Source organism: Schistocerca gregaria, unplaced genomic scaffold (assembly GCF_023897955.1).
Source record: "Schistocerca gregaria isolate iqSchGreg1 unplaced genomic scaffold, iqSchGreg1.2 ptg000395l, whole genome shotgun sequence".
Classification (NCBI taxonomy): Eukaryota; Metazoa; Arthropoda; class Insecta; order Orthoptera; family Acrididae; genus Schistocerca; species Schistocerca gregaria.
Window position 1 is genome coordinate 377,219 of NW_026061834.1, and position 20,293 is coordinate 397,511.

The 20,293-nt window shown below is 50.1% G+C and overlaps 27 non-coding genes across 27 annotated transcripts; all 27 read left to right on the plus strand.

The window, feature by feature from the left end:
• The first annotated feature begins 295 nt into the window (after positions 1-295).
• Positions 296-377, plus strand: Trnas-uga (transfer RNA serine (anticodon UGA)). The gene has a single exon. It is a non-coding gene; the product is annotated as a tRNA-Ser (tRNA).
• A 579-nt stretch (positions 378-956) lies between these two features.
• Trnaf-gaa (transfer RNA phenylalanine (anticodon GAA)) lies at positions 957-1,029 on the plus strand. The gene has a single exon. It is a non-coding gene; the product is annotated as a tRNA-Phe (tRNA).
• A 538-nt stretch (positions 1,030-1,567) lies between these two features.
• Trnak-uuu (transfer RNA lysine (anticodon UUU)) lies at positions 1,568-1,640 on the plus strand. The gene has a single exon. It is a non-coding gene; the product is annotated as a tRNA-Lys (tRNA).
• A 927-nt stretch (positions 1,641-2,567) lies between these two features.
• Trnas-uga (transfer RNA serine (anticodon UGA)) lies at positions 2,568-2,649 on the plus strand. The gene has a single exon. It is a non-coding gene; the product is annotated as a tRNA-Ser (tRNA).
• A 579-nt stretch (positions 2,650-3,228) lies between these two features.
• On the plus strand, positions 3,229-3,301 carry Trnaf-gaa (transfer RNA phenylalanine (anticodon GAA)). Its single transcript has one exon. It is a non-coding gene; the product is annotated as a tRNA-Phe (tRNA).
• A 538-nt stretch (positions 3,302-3,839) lies between these two features.
• Positions 3,840-3,912, plus strand: Trnak-uuu (transfer RNA lysine (anticodon UUU)). The gene has a single exon. It is a non-coding gene; the product is annotated as a tRNA-Lys (tRNA).
• A 927-nt stretch (positions 3,913-4,839) lies between these two features.
• Trnas-uga (transfer RNA serine (anticodon UGA)) lies at positions 4,840-4,921 on the plus strand. The gene has a single exon. It is a non-coding gene; the product is annotated as a tRNA-Ser (tRNA).
• A 579-nt stretch (positions 4,922-5,500) lies between these two features.
• Positions 5,501-5,573, plus strand: Trnaf-gaa (transfer RNA phenylalanine (anticodon GAA)). The gene has a single exon. It is a non-coding gene; the product is annotated as a tRNA-Phe (tRNA).
• Positions 5,574-6,112: 539 nt separating this feature from the next.
• On the plus strand, positions 6,113-6,185 carry Trnak-uuu (transfer RNA lysine (anticodon UUU)). The gene has a single exon. It is a non-coding gene; the product is annotated as a tRNA-Lys (tRNA).
• A 927-nt stretch (positions 6,186-7,112) lies between these two features.
• On the plus strand, positions 7,113-7,194 carry Trnas-uga (transfer RNA serine (anticodon UGA)). The gene has a single exon. It is a non-coding gene; the product is annotated as a tRNA-Ser (tRNA).
• Positions 7,195-7,773: 579 nt separating this feature from the next.
• Trnaf-gaa (transfer RNA phenylalanine (anticodon GAA)) lies at positions 7,774-7,846 on the plus strand. The gene has a single exon. It is a non-coding gene; the product is annotated as a tRNA-Phe (tRNA).
• Positions 7,847-8,384: 538 nt separating this feature from the next.
• Positions 8,385-8,457, plus strand: Trnak-uuu (transfer RNA lysine (anticodon UUU)). Its single transcript has one exon. It is a non-coding gene; the product is annotated as a tRNA-Lys (tRNA).
• Positions 8,458-9,384: 927 nt separating this feature from the next.
• On the plus strand, positions 9,385-9,466 carry Trnas-uga (transfer RNA serine (anticodon UGA)). Its single transcript has one exon. It is a non-coding gene; the product is annotated as a tRNA-Ser (tRNA).
• Positions 9,467-10,045: 579 nt separating this feature from the next.
• On the plus strand, positions 10,046-10,118 carry Trnaf-gaa (transfer RNA phenylalanine (anticodon GAA)). The gene has a single exon. It is a non-coding gene; the product is annotated as a tRNA-Phe (tRNA).
• Positions 10,119-10,656: 538 nt separating this feature from the next.
• Positions 10,657-10,729, plus strand: Trnak-uuu (transfer RNA lysine (anticodon UUU)). The gene has a single exon. It is a non-coding gene; the product is annotated as a tRNA-Lys (tRNA).
• A 927-nt stretch (positions 10,730-11,656) lies between these two features.
• Positions 11,657-11,738, plus strand: Trnas-uga (transfer RNA serine (anticodon UGA)). The gene has a single exon. It is a non-coding gene; the product is annotated as a tRNA-Ser (tRNA).
• Positions 11,739-12,317: 579 nt separating this feature from the next.
• Trnaf-gaa (transfer RNA phenylalanine (anticodon GAA)) lies at positions 12,318-12,390 on the plus strand. The gene has a single exon. It is a non-coding gene; the product is annotated as a tRNA-Phe (tRNA).
• A 538-nt stretch (positions 12,391-12,928) lies between these two features.
• Trnak-uuu (transfer RNA lysine (anticodon UUU)) lies at positions 12,929-13,001 on the plus strand. Its single transcript has one exon. It is a non-coding gene; the product is annotated as a tRNA-Lys (tRNA).
• A 927-nt stretch (positions 13,002-13,928) lies between these two features.
• Positions 13,929-14,010, plus strand: Trnas-uga (transfer RNA serine (anticodon UGA)). The gene has a single exon. It is a non-coding gene; the product is annotated as a tRNA-Ser (tRNA).
• A 579-nt stretch (positions 14,011-14,589) lies between these two features.
• On the plus strand, positions 14,590-14,662 carry Trnaf-gaa (transfer RNA phenylalanine (anticodon GAA)). Its single transcript has one exon. It is a non-coding gene; the product is annotated as a tRNA-Phe (tRNA).
• A 538-nt stretch (positions 14,663-15,200) lies between these two features.
• Trnak-uuu (transfer RNA lysine (anticodon UUU)) lies at positions 15,201-15,273 on the plus strand. Its single transcript has one exon. It is a non-coding gene; the product is annotated as a tRNA-Lys (tRNA).
• A 927-nt stretch (positions 15,274-16,200) lies between these two features.
• Trnas-uga (transfer RNA serine (anticodon UGA)) lies at positions 16,201-16,282 on the plus strand. The gene has a single exon. It is a non-coding gene; the product is annotated as a tRNA-Ser (tRNA).
• Positions 16,283-16,861: 579 nt separating this feature from the next.
• On the plus strand, positions 16,862-16,934 carry Trnaf-gaa (transfer RNA phenylalanine (anticodon GAA)). Its single transcript has one exon. It is a non-coding gene; the product is annotated as a tRNA-Phe (tRNA).
• Positions 16,935-17,472: 538 nt separating this feature from the next.
• On the plus strand, positions 17,473-17,545 carry Trnak-uuu (transfer RNA lysine (anticodon UUU)). The gene has a single exon. It is a non-coding gene; the product is annotated as a tRNA-Lys (tRNA).
• Positions 17,546-18,472: 927 nt separating this feature from the next.
• Positions 18,473-18,554, plus strand: Trnas-uga (transfer RNA serine (anticodon UGA)). Its single transcript has one exon. It is a non-coding gene; the product is annotated as a tRNA-Ser (tRNA).
• A 579-nt stretch (positions 18,555-19,133) lies between these two features.
• On the plus strand, positions 19,134-19,206 carry Trnaf-gaa (transfer RNA phenylalanine (anticodon GAA)). Its single transcript has one exon. It is a non-coding gene; the product is annotated as a tRNA-Phe (tRNA).
• A 538-nt stretch (positions 19,207-19,744) lies between these two features.
• Trnak-uuu (transfer RNA lysine (anticodon UUU)) lies at positions 19,745-19,817 on the plus strand. Its single transcript has one exon. It is a non-coding gene; the product is annotated as a tRNA-Lys (tRNA).
• Positions 19,818-20,293: the final 476 nt, after the last annotated feature.

Sequence of the window (20,293 nt, forward strand, 5' to 3'; positions counted from 1 at the left end):
GTCGCCATTGGAGCCATAAGCCAGCAATTACGACATGCGAATCACTCGCACACGACGCAGCTGTATGACAATGCTCGTGCGTGGGTGCGGATAGCTCAGTCGGTAGAGCGTTAGGTTTTCAACCAAAGGGTCCTGGGTTCTAGTCCCTGTCGGGGCGAAAATTAATACACTTTCGTAACGTCTAATGTGCTGGCAGTGGAATCACTACAGAAAAGAGTGAGCCCATGCTGCCTTCTGCCATGAGATTGCTTGCAAAGGTGGGAGTTTCAGTTGTCGAGAGACGCTTCTGAGACGTGCAGTCGTGGCCGAGTGGTTAAGGCGTCTGACTTGAAATCAGATTCCCTCTGGGAGCGTAGGTTCGAGTCCTGCCGACTGCGGAAATTTTCTCGCTCCCAGAAGATGGACGTTCAGCTGCATCCTAGCAGTTGCGTCACTACTAAACACGTGGGCCGCCAGCAAGGTGCAGTGTTCTTGGCTCCAGGGTGCAGCGCTACAGTCGTGCCCAGAAGCCACAGCTCATCTCCTCGTCTCACAACCGTCCACCAGGTGTCAGTGCAAGTGTCGCCTCTCTGGGCAGTGCAGATGTGATTATTTTAGCTTGCAGACGATGACGTGTAGCAATTAATGAGCAAACGCAAGTCAAATGTTTTACCGCGTGTATCTGCTAGATACTGCCTCACACACATTGGAGAGGCTCACTCCTTCCTCTGCCTCGTTCTCTGCACACTAGTTGCACGTGGCATCGATACAGCACAGCTTTTCTAGCGTCAGCGAAGTCAATATTACATGAATCGAGTCGACATGTTTGCTAGTTACGACGATGGAAGCAGAAGAAATGTGTGTGGTACTTTACTGCATCTGCTGTTCGCCTTTCGGCGTCCCTGTGTTCTTTCAGACGAAGATGACTGTGAAATTGGCAACGGGGCTGACGTGCAAAAGAGGGGCGCTGTGCGTCAGCCGAAATAGCTCAGTTGGGAGAGCGTTAGACTGAAGATCTAAAGGTCCCTGGTTCGATCCCGGGTTTCGGCACGACTTCGTTTTGAAGCCGACGCCAATGGAATTGCTCTGACTTTGTGATAATGTAACTACAGCCGAGAACGGACATGACTCCCTTCTGTAACTGTTCTGGTTGTCTAGTGCTTGCCATAAGAGGAACGCAGTAGGCAACTCTCTGAGAAGTAAGAAAATAAAAAAAACGTCCTACTGACTGCGTTCCCTGTTTTGTGCCAGGAGGTGAAGAACGTATCAAGCGGAACCGTGAAATGAGCGAAAACGTGGGAAACATTGCATTCGAAGTGCTTGTGAATTTTCCAATTGCCCGATGAGTGTCGACAAAACACGTAAATCCTCTACTCCAACGTATGAGACGTAACGACTGCTGCAGTTTGTTTTTGCATCGTGTGTCAACATTGTTCGATGGTCTGTTACGAGCTTTGCGCGATAAGTTTGCAGACAGCATTCAGGCGACGTTTAACTACTAACAGCTCCATGCAGCGATTGCACAACAGTAAAGGACATGAGTCAATGTGTCGTTGTGCATCGTGAGATGTTTCATAAGGCGTTGTGAGCCCGGATAGCTCAGTCGGTAGAGCATTAGGCTTTTAACCTAAGGGTCCAGGATTCAAGTCCCTGTTCGGGCGGAAATTTTAATAATTTGGTAGCGTTGCCTCTGGTAGTGGTGGAAACACTACGGAAAAGAATGCAGCAACGCCGTTTTCTGACACCACAGTGCTTTAAACGGTTCAATTTGCACGTGTCGGGAGAACGCTGCGTTCGGGGCAGCCGTGGCCGAGTGGTTAAGGCGTCTGACTCGAAAGTAGTTTCGAATCCCGCCGGCTGCGTGCGATTCTGCGTAAAGAGCAGCAAATATTTTCACACGCATGAATGAGCGTGCAAACCAATGACGCCATTCTAAACAAGACGAAAATTTCCGTTTAAGAATGCTGAGTTTCACGACGGCCGCTGCTTCCTGTGCCTACCGGTCCACCTCGCACTGACGATGTGACTGCAGGAAGCCGTCGCAGGCCCACGAGTGCGCCCCCGTCATTTTCTCGCGCCTTCGCCGAGTTCGTGAGTACACACACGTGCTTGAAATTGTTGGACAGAGTGAAGGTTCATTCCTTTTTAAGAATTGCAATTCAATCAGTCGAGTGCGGCAAAAGCAATGGCGCCGCGTTTCTTTTCAATGATCTCGCAGCTACTTGCAAGTATGTCCATCCCTTAAGACGCCAGAAAACTAGCGTCAGCGGCGCGTCAGTGGGAAGTCGGTGAAGTCGCCATTGGAGCCATAAGCCAGCAATTACGACATGCGAATCACTCGCACACGACGCAGCTGTATGACAATGCTCGTGCGTGGGTGCGGATAGCTCAGTCGGTAGAGCGTTAGGTTTTCAACCAAAGGGTCCTGGGTTCTAGTCCCTGTCGGGGCGAAAATTAATACACTTTCGTAACGTCTAATGTGCTGGCAGTGGAATCACTACAGAAAAGAGTAAGCCCATGCTGCCTTCTGCCATGAGATTGCTTGCAAAGGTGGGAGTTTCAGTTGTCGAGAGACGCTTCTGAGACGTGCAGTCGTGGCCGAGTGGTTAAGGCGTCTGACTTGAAATCAGATTCCCTCTGGGAGCGTAGGTTCGAGTCCTGCCGACTGCGGAAATTTTCTCGCTCCCAGAAGATGGACGTTCAGCTGCATCCTAGCAGTTGCGTCACTACTAAACACGTGGGCCGCCAGCAAGGTGCAGTGTTCTTGGCTCCAGGGTGCAGCGCTACAGTCGTGCCCAGAAGCCACAGCTCATCTCCTCGTCTCACAACCGTCCACCAGGTGTCAGTGCAAGTGTCGCCTCTCTGGGCAGTGCAGATGTGATTATTTTAGCTTGCAGACGATGACGTGTAGCAATTAATGAGCAAACGCAAGTCAAATGTTTTACCGCGTGTATCTGCTAGATACTGCCTCACACACTTTGGAGAGGCTCACTCCTTCCTCTGCCTCGTTCTCTGCACACTAGTTGCACGTGGCATCGATATAGCACAGCTTTTCTAGCGTCAGCGAAGTCAATATTACATGAATCGAGTCGACATGTTTGCTAGTTACGACGATGGAAGCAGAAGAAATGTGTGTGGTACTTTACTGCATCTGCTGTTCGCCTTTCGGCGTCCCTGTGTTCTTTCAGACGAAGATGACTGTGAAATTGGCAACGGGGCAGACGTGCAAAAGAGGGGCGCTGTGCGTCAGCCGAAATAGCTCAGTTGGGAGAGCGTTAGACTGAAGATCTAAAGGTCCCTGGTTCGATCCCGGGTTTCGGCACGGCTTCGTTTTGAAGCCGACGCCAATGGAATTGCTCTGACTTTGTGATAATGTAACTACAGCCGAGAACGGACATGACTCCCTTCTGTAACTGTTCTGGTTGTCTAGTGCTTGCCATAAGAGGAACGCAGTAGGCAACTCTCTGAGAAGTAAGAAAATAAAAAAGACGTCCTACTGACTGCGTTCCCTGTTTTGTGCCAGGAGGTGAAGAACGTATCAAGCGGAACCGTGAAATGAGCGAAAACGTGGGAAACATTGCATTCGAAGTGCTTGTGAATTTTCCAATTGCCCGATGAGTGTCGACAAAACACGTAAATCCTCTACTCCAACGTATGAGACGTAACGACTGCTGCAGTTTGTTTTTGCATCGTGTGTCAACATTGTTCGATGGTCTGTTACGAGCTTTGCGCGATAAGTTTGCAGACAGCATTCAGGCGACGTTTAACTACTAACAGCTCCATGCAGCGATTGCACAACAGTAAAGGACATGAGTCAATGTGTCGTTGTGCATCGTGAGATGTTTCATAAGGCGTTGTGAGCCCGGATAGCTCAGTCGGTAGAGCATTAGGCTTTTAACCTAAGGGTCCAGGATTCAAGTCCCTGTTCGGGCGGAAATTTTAATAATTTGGTAGCGTTGCCTCTGGTAGTGGTGGAAACACTACGGAAAAGAATGCAGCAACGCCGTTTTCTGACACCACAGTGCTTTAAACGGTTCAATTTGCACGTGTCGGGAGAACGCTGCGTTCGGGGCAGCCGTGGCCGAGTGGTTAAGGCGTCTGACTCGAAAGTAGTTTCGAATCCCGCCGGCTGCGTGCGATTCTGCGTAAAGAGCAGCAAATATTTTCACACGCATGAATGAGCGTGCAAACCAATGACGCCATTCTAAACAAGACGAAAATTTCCGTTTAAGAATGCTGAGTTTCACGACGGCCGCTGCTTCCTGTGCCTACCGGTCCACCTCGCACTGACGATGTGACTGCAGGAAGCCGTCGCAGGCCCACGAGTGCGCCCCCGTCATTTTCTCGCGCCTTCGCCGAGTTCGTGAGTACACACACGTGCTTGAAATTGTTGGACAGAGTGAAGGTTCATTCCTTTTTAAGAATTGCAATTCAATCAGTCGAGTGCGGCAAAAGCAATGGCGCCGCGTTTCTTTTCAATGATCTCGCAGCTACTTGCAAGTATGTCCATCCCTTAAGACGCCAGAAAACTAGCGTCAGCGGCGCGTCAGTGGGAAGTCGGTGAAGTCGCCATTGGAGCCATAAGCCAGCAATTACGACATGCGAATCACTCGCACACGACGCAGCTGTATGACAATGCTCGTGCGTGGGTGCGGATAGCTCAGTCGGTAGAGCGTTAGGTTTTCAACCAAAGGGTCCTGGGTTCTAGTCCCTGTCGGGGCGAAAATTAATACACTTTCGTAACGTCTAATGTGCTGGCAGTGGAATCACTACAGAAAAGAGTAAGCCCATGCTGCCTTCTGCCATGAGATTGCTTGCAAAGGTGGGAGTTTCAGTTGTCGAGAGACGCTTCTGAGACGTGCAGTCGTGGCCGAGTGGTTAAGGCGTCTGACTTGAAATCAGATTCCCTCTGGGAGCGTAGGTTCGAGTCCTGCCGACTGCGGAAATTTTCTCGCTCCCAGAAGATGGACGTTCAGCTGCATCCTAGCAGTTGCGTCACTACTAAACACGTGGGCCGCCAGCAAGGTGCAGTGTTCTTGGCTCCAGGGTGCAGCGCTACAGTCGTGCCCAGAAGCCACAGCTCATCTCCTCGTCTCACAACCGTCCACCAGGTGTCAGTGCAAGTGTCGCCTCTCTGGGCAGTGCAGATGTGATTATTTTAGCTTGCAGACGATGACGTGTAGCAATTAATGAGCAAACGCAAGTCAAATGTTTTACCGCGTGTATCTGCTAGATACTGCCTCACACACTTTGGAGAGGCTCACTCCTTCCTCTGCCTCGTTCTCTGCACACTAGTTGCACGTGGCATCGATATAGCACAGCTTTTCTAGCGTCAGCGAAGTCAATATTACATGAATCGAGTCGACATGTTTGCTAGTTACGACGATGGAAGCAGAAGAAATGTGTGTGGTACTTTACTGCATCTGCTGTTCGCCTTTCGGCGTCCCTGTGTTCTTTCAGACGAAGATGACTGTGAAATTGGCAACGGGGCAGACGTGCAAAAGAGGGGCGCTGTGCGTCAGCCGAAATAGCTCAGTTGGGAGAGCGTTAGACTGAAGATCTAAAGGTCCCTGGTTCGATCCCGGGTTTCGGCACGGCTTCGTTTTGAAGCCGACGCCAATGGAATTGCTCTGACTTTGTGATAATGTAACTACAGCCGAGAACGGACATGACTCCCTTTTGTAACTGTTCTGGTTGTCTAGTGCTTGCCATAAGAGGAACGCAGTAGGCAACTCTCTGAGAAGTAAGAAAATAAAAAAAAACGTCCTACTGACTGCGTTCCCTGTTTTGTGCCAGGAGGTGAAGAACGTATCAAGCGGAACCGTGAAATGAGCGAAAACGTGGGAAACATTGCATTCGAAGTGCTTGTGAATTTTCCAATTGCCCGATGAGTGTCGACAAAACACGTAAATCCTCTACTCCAACGTATGAGACGTAACGACTGCTGCAGTTTGTTTTTGCATCGTGTGTCAACATTGTTCGATGGTCTGTTACGAGCTTTGCGCGATAAGTTTGCAGACAGCATTCAGGCGACGTTTAACTACTAACAGCTCCATGCAGCGATTGCACAACAGTAAAGGACATGAGTCAATGTGTCGTTGTGCATCGTGAGATGTTTCATAAGGCGTTGTGAGCCCGGATAGCTCAGTCGGTAGAGCATTAGGCTTTTAACCTAAGGGTCCAGGATTCAAGTCCCTGTTCGGGCGGAAATTTTAATAATTTGGTAGCGTTGCCTCTGGTAGTGGTGGAAACACTACGGAAAAGAATGCAGCAACGCCGTTTTCTGACACCACAGTGCTTTAAACGGTTCAATTTGCACGTGTCGGGAGAACGCTGCGTTCGGGGCAGCCGTGGCCGAGTGGTTAAGGCGTCTGACTCGAAAGTAGTTTCGAATCCCGCCGGCTGCGTGCGATTCTGCGTAAAGAGCAGCAAATATTTTCACACGCATGAATGAGCGTGCAAACCAATGACGCCATTCTAAACAAGACGAAAATTTCCGTTTAAGAATGCTGAGTTTCACGACGGCCGCTGCTTCCTGTGCCTACCGGTCCACCTCGCACTGACGATGTGACTGCAGGAAGCCGTCGCAGGCCCACGAGTGCGCCCCCGTCATTTTCTCGCGCCTTCGCCGAGTTCGTGAGTACACACACGTGCTTGAAATTGTTGGACAGAGTGAAGGTTCATTCCTTTTTAAGAATTGCAATTCAATCAGTCGAGTGCGGCAAAAGCAATGGCGCCGCGTTTCTTTTCAATGATCTCGCAGCTACTTACAAGTATGTCCATCCCTTAAGACGCCAGAAAACTAGCGTCAGCGGCGCGTCAGTGGGAAGTCGGTGAAGTCGCCATTGGAGCCATAAGCCAGCAATTACGACATGCGAATCACTCGCACACGACGCAGCTGTATGACAATGCTCGTGCGTGGGTGCGGATAGCTCAGTCGGTAGAGCGTTAGGTTTTCAACCAAAGGGTCCTGGGTTCTAGTCCCTGTCGGGGCGAAAATTAATACACTTTTGTAACGTCTAATGTGCTGGCAGTGGAATCACTACAGAAAAGAGTGAGCCCATGCTGCCTTCTGCCATGAGATTGCTTGCAAAGGTGGGAGTTTCAGTTGTCGAGAGACGCTTCTGAGACGTGCAGTCGTGGCCGAGTGGTTAAGGCGTCTGACTTGAAATCAGATTCCCTCTGGGAGCGTAGGTTCGAGTCCTGCCGACTGCGGAAATTTTCTCGCTCCCAGAAGATGGACGTTCAGCTGCATCCTAGCAGTTGCGTCACTACTAAACACGTGGGCCGCCAGCAAGGTGCAGTGTTCTTGGCTCCAGGGTGCAGCGCTACAGTCGTGCCCAGAAGCCACAGCTCATCTCCTCGTCTCACAACCGTCCACCAGGTGTCAGTGCAAGTGTCGCCTCTCTGGGCAGTGCAGATGTGATTATTTTAGCTTGCAGACGATGACGTGTAGCAATTAATGAGCAAACGCAAGTCAAATGTTTTACCGCGTGTATCTGCTAGATACTGCCTCACACACTTTGGAGAGGCTCACTCCTTCCTCTGCCTCGTTCTCTGCACACTAGTTGCACGTGGCATCGATATAGCACAGCTTTTCTAGCGTCAGCGAAGTCAATATTACATGAATCGAGTCGACATGTTTGCTAGTTACGACGATGGAAGCAGAAGAAATGTGTGTGGTACTTTACTGCATCTGCTGTTCGCCTTTCGGCGTCCCTGTGTTCTTTCAGACGAAGATGACTGTGAAATTGGCAACGGGGCAGACGTGCAAAAGAGGGGCGCTGTGCGTCAGCCGAAATAGCTCAGTTGGGAGAGCGTTAGACTGAAGATCTAAAGGTCCCTGGTTCGATCCCGGGTTTCGGCACGGCTTCGTTTTGAAGCCGACGCCAATGGAATTGCTCTGACTTTGTGATAATGTAACTACAGCCGAGAACGGACATGACTCCCTTTTGTAACTGTTCTGGTTGTCTAGTGCTTGCCATAAGAGGAACGCAGTAGGCAACTCTCTGAGAAGTAAGAAAATAAAAAAAACGTCCTACTGACTGCGTTCCCTGTTTTGTGCCAGGAGGTGAAGAACGTATCAAGCGGAACCGTGAAATGAGCGAAAACGTGGGAAACATTGCATTCGAAGTGCTTGTGAATTTTCCAATTGCCCGATGAGTGTCGACAAAACACGTAAATCCTCTACTCCAACGTATGAGACGTAACGACTGCTGCAGTTTGTTTTTGCATCGTGTGTCAACATTGTTCGATGGTCTGTTACGAGCTTTGCGCGATAAGTTTGCAGACAGCATTCAGGCGACGTTTAACTACTAACAGCTCCATGCAGCGATTGCACAACAGTAAAGGACATGAGTCAATGTGTCGTTGTGCATCGTGAGATGTTTCATAAGGCGTTGTGAGCCCGGATAGCTCAGTCGGTAGAGCGTTAGGCTTTTAACCTAAGGGTCCAGGATTCAAGTCCCTGTTCGGGCGGAAATTTTAATAATTTGGTAGCGTTGCCTCTGGTAGTGGTGGAAACACTACGGAAAAGAATGCAGCAACGCCGTTTTCTGACACCACAGTGCTTTAAACGGTTCAATTTGCACGTGTCGGGAGAACGCTGCGTTCGGGGCAGCCGTGGCCGAGTGGTTAAGGCGTCTGACTCGAAAGTAGTTTCGAATCCCGCCGGCTGCGTGCGATTCTGCGTAAAGAGCAGCAAATATTTTCACACGCATGAATGAGCGTGCAAACCAATGACGCCATTCTAAACAAGACGAAAATTTCCGTTTAAGAATGCTGAGTTTCACGACGGCCGCTGCTTCCTGTGCCTACCGGTCCACCTCGCACTGACGATGTGACTGCAGGAAGCCGTCGCAGGCCCACGAGTGCGCCCCCGTCATTTTCTCGCGCCTTCGCCGAGTTCGTGAGTACACACACGTGCTTGAAATTGTTGGACAGAGTGAAGGTTCATTCCTTTTTAAGAATTGCAATTCAATCAGTCGAGTGCGGCAAAAGCAATGGCGCCGCGTTTCTTTTCAATGATCTCGCAGCTACTTACAAGTATGTCCATCCCTTAAGACGCCAGAAAACTAGCGTCAGCGGCGCGTCAGTGGGAAGTCGGTGAAGTCGCCATTGGAGCCATAAGCCAGCAATTACGACATGCGAATCACTCGCACACGACGCAGCTGTATGACAATGCTCGTGCGTGGGTGCGGATAGCTCAGTCGGTAGAGCGTTAGGTTTTCAACCAAAGGGTCCTGGGTTCTAGTCCCTGTCGGGGCGAAAATTAATACACTTTTGTAACGTCTAATGTGCTGGCAGTGGAATCACTACAGAAAAGAGTAAGCCCATGCTGCCTTCTGCCATGAGATTGCTTGCAAAGGTGGGAGTTTCAGTTGTCGAGAGACGCTTCTGAGACGTGCAGTCGTGGCCGAGTGGTTAAGGCGTCTGACTTGAAATCAGATTCCCTCTGGGAGCGTAGGTTCGAGTCCTGCCGACTGCGGAAATTTTCTCGCTCCCAGAAGATGGACGTTCAGCTGCATCCTAGCAGTTGCGTCACTACTAAACACGTGGGCCGCCAGCAAGGTGCAGTGTTCTTGGCTCCAGGGTGCAGCGCTACAGTCGTGCCCAGAAGCCACAGCTCATCTCCTCGTCTCACAACCGTCCACCAGGTGTCAGTGCAAGTGTCGCCTCTCTGGGCAGTGCAGATGTGATTATTTTAGCTTGCAGACGATGACGTGTAGCAATTAATGAGCAAACGCAAGTCAAATGTTTTACCGCGTGTATCTGCTAGATACTGCCTCACACACTTTGGAGAGGCTCACTCCTTCCTCTGCCTCGTTCTCTGCACACTAGTTGCACGTGGCATCGATATAGCACAGCTTTTCTAGCGTCAGCGAAGTCAATATTACATGAATCGAGTCGACATGTTTGCTAGTTACGACGATGGAAGCAGAAGAAATGTGTGTGGTACTTTACTGCATCTGCTGTTCGCCTTTCGGCGTCCCTGTGTTCTTTCAGACGAAGATGACTGTGAAATTGGCAACGGGGCAGACGTGCAAAAGAGGGGCGCTGTGCGTCAGCCGAAATAGCTCAGTTGGGAGAGCGTTAGACTGAAGATCTAAAGGTCCCTGGTTCGATCCCGGGTTTCGGCACGGCTTCGTTTTGAAGCCGACGCCAATGGAATTGCTCTGACTTTGTGATAATGTAACTACAGCCGAGAACGGACATGACTCCCTTTTGTAACTGTTCTGGTTGTCTAGTGCTTGCCATAAGAGGAACGCAGTAGGCAACTCTCTGAGAAGTAAGAAAATAAAAAAAACGTCCTACTGACTGCGTTCCCTGTTTTGTGCCAGGAGGTGAAGAACGTATCAAGCGGAACCGTGAAATGAGCGAAAACGTGGGAAACATTGCATTCGAAGTGCTTGTGAATTTTCCAATTGCCCGATGAGTGTCGACAAAACACGTAAATCCTCTACTCCAACGTATGAGACGTAACGACTGCTGCAGTTTGTTTTTGCATCGTGTGTCAACATTGTTCGATGGTCTGTTACGAGCTTTGCGCGATAAGTTTGCAGACAGCATTCAGGCGACGTTTAACTACTAACAGCTCCATGCAGCGATTGCACAACAGTAAAGGACATGAGTCAATGTGTCGTTGTGCATCGTGAGATGTTTCATAAGGCGTTGTGAGCCCGGATAGCTCAGTCGGTAGAGCGTTAGGCTTTTAACCTAAGGGTCCAGGATTCAAGTCCCTGTTCGGGCGGAAATTTTAATAATTTGGTAGCGTTGCCTCTGGTAGTGGTGGAAACACTACGGAAAAGAATGCAGCAACGCCGTTTTCTGACACCACAGTGCTTTAAACGGTTCAATTTGCACGTGTCGGGAGAACGCTGCGTTCGGGGCAGCCGTGGCCGAGTGGTTAAGGCGTCTGACTCGAAAGTAGTTTCGAATCCCGCCGGCTGCGTGCGATTCTGCGTAAAGAGCAGCAAATATTTTCACACGCATGAATGAGCGTGCAAACCAATGACGCCATTCTAAACAAGACGAAAATTTCCGTTTAAGAATGCTGAGTTTCACGACGGCCGCTGCTTCCTGTGCCTACCGGTCCACCTCGCACTGACGATGTGACTGCAGGAAGCCGTCGCAGGCCCACGAGTGCGCCCCCGTCATTTTCTCGCGCCTTCGCCGAGTTCGTGAGTACACACACGTGCTTGAAATTGTTGGACAGAGTGAAGGTTCATTCCTTTTTAAGAATTGCAATTCAATCAGTCGAGTGCGGCAAAAGCAATGGCGCCGCGTTTCTTTTCAATGATCTCGCAGCTACTTGCAAGTATGTCCATCCCTTAAGACGCCAGAAAACTAGCGTCAGCGGCGCGTCAGTGGGAAGTCGGTGAAGTCGCCATTGGAGCCATAAGCCAGCAATTACGACATGCGAATCACTCGCACACGACGCAGCTGTATGACAATGCTCGTGCGTGGGTGCGGATAGCTCAGTCGGTAGAGCGTTAGGTTTTCAACCAAAGGGTCCTGGGTTCTAGTCCCTGTCGGGGCGAAAATTAATACACTTTCGTAACGTCTAATGTGCTGGCAGTGGAATCACTACAGAAAAGAGTAAGCCCATGCTGCCTTCTGCCATGAGATTGCTTGCAAAGGTGGGAGTTTCAGTTGTCGAGAGACGCTTCTGAGACGTGCAGTCGTGGCCGAGTGGTTAAGGCGTCTGACTTGAAATCAGATTCCCTCTGGGAGCGTAGGTTCGAGTCCTGCCGACTGCGGAAATTTTCTCGCTCCCAGAAGATGGACGTTCAGCTGCATCCTAGCAGTTGCGTCACTACTAAACACGTGGGCCGCCAGCAAGGTGCAGTGTTCTTGGCTCCAGGGTGCAGCGCTACAGTCGTGCCCAGAAGCCACAGCTCATCTCCTCGTCTCACAACCGTCCACCAGGTGTCAGTGCAAGTGTCGCCTCTCTGGGCAGTGCAGATGTGATTATTTTAGCTTGCAGACGATGACGTGTAGCAATTAATGAGCAAACGCAAGTCAAATGTTTTACCGCGTGTATCTGCTAGATACTGCCTCACACACTTTGGAGAGGCTCACTCCTTCCTCTGCCTCGTTCTCTGCACACTAGTTGCACGTGGCATCGATATAGCACAGCTTTTCTAGCGTCAGCGAAGTCAATATTACATGAATCGAGTCGACATGTTTGCTAGTTACGACGATGGAAGCAGAAGAAATGTGTGTGGTACTTTACTGTACCTGCTGTTCGCCTTTCGGCGTCCCTGTGTTCTTTCAGACGAAGATGACTGTGAAATTGGCAACGGGGCAGACGTGCAAAAGAGGGGCGCTGTGCGTCAGCCGAAATAGCTCAGTTGGGAGAGCGTTAGACTGAAGATCTAAAGGTCCCTGGTTCGATCCCGGGTTTCGGCACGGCTTCGTTTTGAAGCCGACGCCAATGGAATTGCTCTGACTTTGTGATAATGTAACTACAGCCGAGAACGGACATGACTCCCTTCTGTAACTGTTCTGGTTGTCTAGTGCTTGCCATAAGAGGAACGCAGTAGGCAACTCTCTGAGAAGTAAGAAAATAAAAAAAACGTCCTACTGACTGCGTTCCCTGTTTTGTGCCAGGAGGTGAAGAACGTATCAAGCGGAACCGTGAAATGAGCGAAAACGTGGGAAACATTGCATTCGAAGTGCTTGTGAATTTTCCAATTGCCCGATGAGTGTCGACAAAACACGTAAATCCTCTACTCCAACGTATGAGACGTAACGACTGCTGCAGTTTGTTTTTGCATCGTGTGTCAACATTGTTCGATGGTCTGTTACGAGCTTTGCGCGATAAGTTTGCAGACAGCATTCAGGCGACGTTTAACTACTAACAGCTCCATGCAGCGATTGCACAACAGTAAAGGACATGAGTCAATGTGTCGTTGTGCATCGTGAGATGTTTCATAAGGCGTTGTGAGCCCGGATAGCTCAGTCGGTAGAGCATTAGGCTTTTAACCTAAGGGTCCAGGATTCAAGTCCCTGTTCGGGCGGAAATTTTAATAATTTGGTAGCGTTGCCTCTGGTAGTGGTGGAAACACTACGGAAAAGAATGCAGCAACGCCGTTTTCTGACACCACAGTGCTTTAAACGGTTCAATTTGCACGTGTCGGGAGAACGCTGCGTTCGGGGCAGCCGTGGCCGAGTGGTTAAGGCGTCTGACTCGAAAGTAGTTTCGAATCCCGCCGGCTGCGTGCGATTCTGCGTAAAGAGCAGCAAATATTTTCACACGCATGAATGAGCGTGCAAACCAATGACGCCATTCTAAACAAGACGAAAATTTCCGTTTAAGAATGCTGAGTTTCACGACGGCCGCTGCTTCCTGTGCCTACCGGTCCACCTCGCACTGACGATGTGACTGCAGGAAGCCGTCGCAGGCCCACGAGTGCGCCCCCGTCATTTTCTCGCGCCTTCGCCGAGTTCGTGAGTACACACACGTGCTTGAAATTGTTGGACAGAGTGAAGGTTCATTCCTTTTTAAGAATTGCAATTCAATCAGTCGAGTGCGGCAAAAGCAATGGCGCCGCGTTTCTTTTCAATGATCTCGCAGCTACTTGCAAGTATGTCCATCCCTTAAGACGCCAGAAAACTAGCGTCAGCGGCGCGTCAGTGGGAAGTCGGTGAAGTCGCCATTGGAGCCATAAGCCAGCAATTACGACATGCGAATCACTCGCACACGACGCAGCTGTATGACAATGCTCGTGCGTGGGTGCGGATAGCTCAGTCGGTAGAGCGTTAGGTTTTCAACCAAAGGATCCTGGGTTCTAGTCCCTGTCGGGGCGAAAATTAATACACTTTCGTAACGTCTAATGTGCTGGCAGTGGAATCACTACAGAAAAGAGTAAGCCCATGCTGCCTTCTGCCATGAGATTGCTTGCAAAGGTGGGAGTTTCAGTTGTCGAGAGACGCTTCTGAGACGTGCAGTCGTGGCCGAGTGGTTAAGGCGTCTGACTTGAAATCAGATTCCCTCTGGGAGCGTAGGTTCGAGTCCTGCCGACTGCGGAAATTTTCTCGCTCCCAGAAGATGGACGTTCAGCTGCATCCTAGCAGTTGCGTCACTACTAAACACGTGGGCCGCCAGCAAGGTGCAGTGTTCTTGGCTCCAGGGTGCAGCGCTACAGTCGTGCCCAGAAGCCACAGCTCATCTCCTCGTCTCACAACCGTCCACCAGGTGTCAGTGCAAGTGTCGCCTCTCTGGGCAGTGCAGATGTGATTATTTTAGCTTGCAGACGATGACGTGTAGCAATTAATGAGCAAACGCAAGTCAAATGTTTTACCGCGTGTATCTGCTAGATACTGCCTCACACACTTTGGAGAGGCTCACTCCTTCCTCTGCCTCGTTCTCTGCACACTAGTTGCACGTGGCATCGATATAGCACAGCTTTTCTAGCGTCAGCGAAGTCAATATTACATGAATCGAGTCGACATGTTTGCTAGTTACGACGATGGAAGCAGAAGAAATGTGTGTGGTACTTTACTGTACCTGCTGTTCGCCTTTCGGCGTCCCTGTGTTCTTTCAGACGAAGATGACTGTGAAATTGGCAACGGGGCAGACGTGCAAAAGAGGGGCGCTGTGCGTCAGCCGAAATAGCTCAGTTGGGAGAGCGTTAGACTGAAGATCTAAAGGTCCCTGGTTCGATCCCGGGTTTCGGCACGGCTTCGTTTTGAAGCCGACGCCAATGGAATTGCTCTGACTTTGTGATAATGTAACTACAGCCGAGAACGGACATGACTCCCTTCTGTAACTGTTCTGGTTGTCTAGTGCTTGCCATAAGAGGAACGCAGTAGGCAACTCTCTGAGAAGTAAGAAAATAAAAAAAACGTCCTACTGACTGCGTTCCCTGTTTTGTGCCAGGAGGTGAAGAACGTATCAAGCGGAACCGTGAAATGAGCGAAAACGTGGGAAACATTGCATTCGAAGTGCTTGTGAATTTTCCAATTGCCCGATGAGTGTCGACAAAACACGTAAATCCTCTACTCCAACGTATGAGACGTAACGACTGCTGCAGTTTGTTTTTGCATCGTGTGTCAACATTGTTCGATGGTCTGTTACGAGCTTTGCGCGATAAGTTTGCAGACAGCATTCAGGCGACGTTTAACTACTAACAGCTCCATGCAGCGATTGCACAACAGTAAAGGACATGAGTCAATGTGTCGTTGTGCATCGTGAGATGTTTCATAAGGCGTTGTGAGCCCGGATAGCTCAGTCGGTAGAGCATTAGGCTTTTAACCTAAGGGTCCAGGATTCAAGTCCCTGTTCGGGCGGAAATTTTAATAATTTGGTAGCGTTGCCTCTGGTAGTGGTGGAAACACTACGGAAAAGAATGCAGCAACGCCGTTTTCTGACACCACAGTGCTTTAAACGGTTCAATTTGCACGTGTCGGGAGAACGCTGCGTTCGGGGCAGCCGTGGCCGAGTGGTTAAGGCGTCTGACTCGAAAGTAGTTTCGAATCCCGCCGGCTGCGTGCGATTCTGCGTAAAGAGCAGCAAATATTTTCACACGCATGAATGAGCGTGCAAACCAATGACGCCATTCTAAACAAGACGAAAATTTCCGTTTAAGAATGCTGAGTTTCACGACGGCCGCTGCTTCCTGTGCCTACCGGTCCACCTCGCACTGACGATGTGACTGCAGGAAGCCGTCGCAGGCCCACGAGTGCGCCCCCGTCATTTTCTCGCGCCTTCGCCGAGTTCGTGAGTACACACACGTGCTTGAAATTGTTGGACAGAGTGAAGGTTCATTCCTTTTTAAGAATTGCAATTCAATCAGTCGAGTGCGGCAAAAGCAATGGCGCCGCGTTTCTTTTCAATGATCTCGCAGCTACTTGCAAGTATGTCCATCCCTTAAGACGCCAGAAAACTAGCGTCAGCGGCGCGTCAGTGGGAAGTCGGTGAAGTCGCCATTGGAGCCATAAGCCAGCAATTACGACATGCGAATCACTCGCACACGACGCAGCTGTATGACAATGCTCGTGCGTGGGTGCGGATAGCTCAGTCGGTAGAGCGTTAGGTTTTCAACCAAAGGGTCCTGGGTTCTAGTCCCTGTCGGGGCGAAAATTAATACACTTTCGTAACGTCTAATGTGCTGGCAGTGGAATCACTACAGAAAAGAGTGAGCCCATGCTGCCTTCTGCCATGAGATTGCTTGCAAAGGTGGGAGTTTCAGTTGTCGAGAGACGCTTCTGAGACGTGCAGTCGTGGCCGAGTGGTTAAGGCGTCTGACTTGAAATCAGATTTCCTCTGGGAGCGTAGGTTCGAGTCCTGCCGACTGCGGAAATTTTCTCGCTCCCAGAAGATGGACGTTCAGCTGCATCCTAGCAGTTGCGTCACTACTAAACACGTGGGCCGCCAGCAAGGTGCAGTGTTCTTGGCTCCAGGGTGCAGCGCTACAGTCGTGCCCAGAAGCCACAGCTCATCTCCTCGTCTCACAACCGTCCACCAGGTGTCAGTGCAAGTGTCGCCTCTCTGGGCAGTGCAGATGTGATTATTTTAGCTTGCAGACGATGACGTGTAGCAATTAATGAGCAAACGCAAGTCAAATGTTTTACCGCGTGTATCTGCTAGATACTGCCTCACACACTTTGGAGAGGCTCACTCCTTCCTCTGCCTCGTTCTCTGCACACTAGTTGCACGTGGCATCGATATAGCACAGCTTTTCTAGCGTCAGCGAAGTCAATATTACATGAATCGAGTCGACATGTTTGCTAGTTACGACGATGGAAGCAGAAGAAATGTGTGTGGTACTTTACTGCATCTGCTGTTCGCCTTTCGGCGTCCCTGTGTTCTTTCAGACGAAGATGACTGTGAAATTGGCAACGGGGCAGACGTGCAAAAGAGGGGCGCTGTGCGTCAGCCGAAATAGCTCAGTTGGGAGAGCGTTAGACTGAAGATCTAAAGGTCCCTGGTTCGATCCCGGGTTTCGGCACGGCTTCGTTTTGAAGCCGACGCCAATGGAATTGCTCTGACTTTGTGATAATGTAACTACAGCCGAGAACGGACATGACTCCCTTCTGTAACTGTTCTGGTTGTCTAGTGCTTGCCATAAGAGGAACGCAGTAGGCAACTCTCTGAGAAGTAAGAAAATAAAAAAAACGTCCTACTGACTGCGTTCCCTGTTTTGTGCCAGGAGGTGAAGAACGTATCAAGCGGAACCGTGAAATGAGCGAAAACGTGGGAAACATTGCATTCGAAGTGCTTGTGAATTTTCCAATTGCCCGATGAGTGTCGACAAAACACGTAAATCCTCTACTCCAACGTATGAGACGTAACGACTGCTGCAGTTTGTTTTTGCATCGTGTGTCAACATTGTTCGATGGTCTGTTACGAGCTTTGCGCGATAAGTTTGCAGACAGCATTCAGGCGACGTTTAACTACTAACAGCTCCATGCAGCGATTGCACAACAGTAAAGGACATGAGTCAATGTGTCGTTGTGCATCGTGAGATGTTTCATAAGGCGTTGTGAGCCCGGATAGCTCAGTCGGTAGAGCATTAGGCTTTTAACCTAAGGGTCCAGGATTCAAGTCCCTGTTCGGGCGGAAATTTTAATAATTTGGTAGCGTTGCCTCTGGTAGTGGTGGAAACACTACGGAAAAGAATGCAGCAACGCCGTTTTCTTACACCACAGTGCTTTAAACGGTTCAATTTGCACGTGTCGGGAGAACGCTGCGTTCGGGGCAGCCGTGGCCGAGTGGTTAAGGCGTCTGACTCGAAAGTAGTTTCGAATCCCGCCGGCTGCGTGCGATTCTGCGTAAAGAGCAGCAAATATTTTCACACGCATGAATGAGCGTGCAAACCAATGACGCCATTCTAAACAAGACGAAAATTTCCGTTTAAGAATGCTGAGTTTCACGACGGCCGCTGCTTCCTGTGCCTACCGGTCCACCTCGCACTGACGATGTGACTGCAGGAAGCCGTCGCAGGCCCACGAGTGCGCCCCCGTCATTTTCTCGCGCCTTCGCCGAGTTCGTGAGTACACACACGTGCTTGAAATTGTTGGACAGAGTGAAGGTTCATTCCTTTTTAAGAATTGCAATTCAATCAGTCGAGTGCGGCAAAAGCAATGGCGCCGCGTTTCTTTTCAATGATCTCGCAGCTACTTGCAAGTATGTCCATCCCTTAAGACGCCAGAAAACTAGCGTCAGCGGCGCGTCAGTGGGAAGTCGGTGAAGTCGCCATTGGAGCCATAAGCCAGCAATTACGACATGCGAATCACTCGCACACGACGCAGCTGTATGACAATGCTCGTGCGTGGGTGCGGATAGCTCAGTCGGTAGAGCGTTAGGTTTTCAACCAAAGGATCCTGGGTTCTAGTCCCTGTCGGGGCGAAAATTAATACACTTTCGTAACGTCTAATGTGCTGGCAGTGGAATCACTACAGAAAAGAGTAAGCCCATGCTGCCTTCTGCCATGAGATTGCTTGCAAAGGTGGGAGTTTCAGTTGTCGAGAGACGCTTCTGAGACGTGCAGTCGTGGCCGAGTGGTTAAGGCGTCTGACTTGAAATCAGATTCCCTCTGGGAGCGTAGGTTCGAGTCCTGCCGACTGCGGAAATTTTCTCGCTCCCAGAAGATGGACGTTCAGCTGCATCCTAGCAGTTGCGTCACTACTAAACACGTGGGCCGCCAGCAAGGTGCAGTGTTCTTGGCTCCAGGGTGCAGCGCTACAGTCGTGCCCAGAAGCCACAGCTCATCTCCTCGTCTCACAACCGTCCACCAGGTGTCAGTGCAAGTGTCGCCTCTCTGGGCAGTGCAGATGTGATTATTTTAGCTTGCAGACGATGACGTGTAGCAATTAATGAGCAAACGCAAGTCAAATGTTTTACCGCGTGTATCTGCTAGATACTGCCTCACACACTTTGGAGAGGCTCACTCCTTCCTCTGCCTCGTTCTCTGCACACTAGTTGCACGTGGCATCGATATAGCACAGCTTTTCTAGCGTCAGCGAAGTCAATATTACATGAATCGAGTCGACATGTTTGCTAGTTACGACGATGGAAGCAGAAGAAATGTGTGTGGTACTTTACTGTACCTGCTGTTCGCCTTTCGGCGTCCCTGTGTTCTTTCAGACGAAGATGACTGTGAAATTGGCAACGGGGCAGACGTGCAAAAGAGGGGCGCTGTGCGTCAGCCGAAATAGCTCAGTTGGGAGAGCGTTAGACTGAAGATCTAAAGGTCCCTGGTTCGATCCCGGGTTTCGGCACGGCTTCGTTTTGAAGCCGACGCCAATGGAATTGCTCTGACTTTGTGATAATGTAACTACAGCCGAGAACGGACATGACTCCCTTCTGTAACTGTTCTGGTTGTCTAGTGCTTGCCATAAGAGGAACGCAGTAGGCAACTCTCTGAGAAGTAAGAAAATAAAAAAAACGTCCTACTGACTGCGTTCCCTGTTTTGTGCCAGGAGGTGAAGAACGTATCAAGCGGAACCGTGAAATGAGCGAAAACGTGGGAAACATTGCATTCGAAGTGCTTGTGAATTTTCCAATTGCCCGATGAGTGTCGACAAAACACGTAAATCCTCTACTCCAACGTATGAGACGTAACGACTGCTGCAGTTTGTTTTTGCATCGTGTGTCAACATTGTTCGATGGTCTGTTACGAGCTTTGCGCGATAAGTTTGCAGACAGCATTCAGGCGACGTTTAACTACTAACAGCTCCATGCAGCGATTGCACAACAGTAAAGGACATGAGTCAATGTGTCGTTGTGCATCGTGAGATGTTTCATAAGGCGTTGTGAGCCCGGATAGCTCAGTCGGTAGAGCATTAGGCTTTTAACCTAAGGGTCCAGGATTCAAGTCCCTGTTCGGGCGGAAATTTTAATAATTTGGTAGCGTTGCCTCTGGTAGTGGTGGAAACACTACGGAAAAGAATGCAGCAACGCCGTTTTCTGACACCACAGTGCTTTAAACGGTTCAATTTGCACGTGTCGGGAGAACGCTGCGTTCGGGGCAGCCGTGGCCGAGTGGTTAAGGCGTCTGACTCGAAAGTAGTTTCGAATCCCGCCGGCTGCGTGCGATTCTGCGTAAAGAGCAGCAAATATTTTCACACGCATGAATGAGCGTGCAAACCAATGACGCCATTCTAAACAAGACGAAAATTTCCGTTTAAGAATGCTGAGTTTCACGACGGCCGCTGCTTCCTGTGCCTACCGGTCCACCTCGCACTGACGATGTGACTGCAGGAAGCCGTCGCAGGCCCACGAGTGCGCCCCCGTCATTTTCTCGCGCCTTCGCCGAGTTCGTGAGTACACACACGTGCTTGAAATTGTTGGACAGAGTGAAGGTTC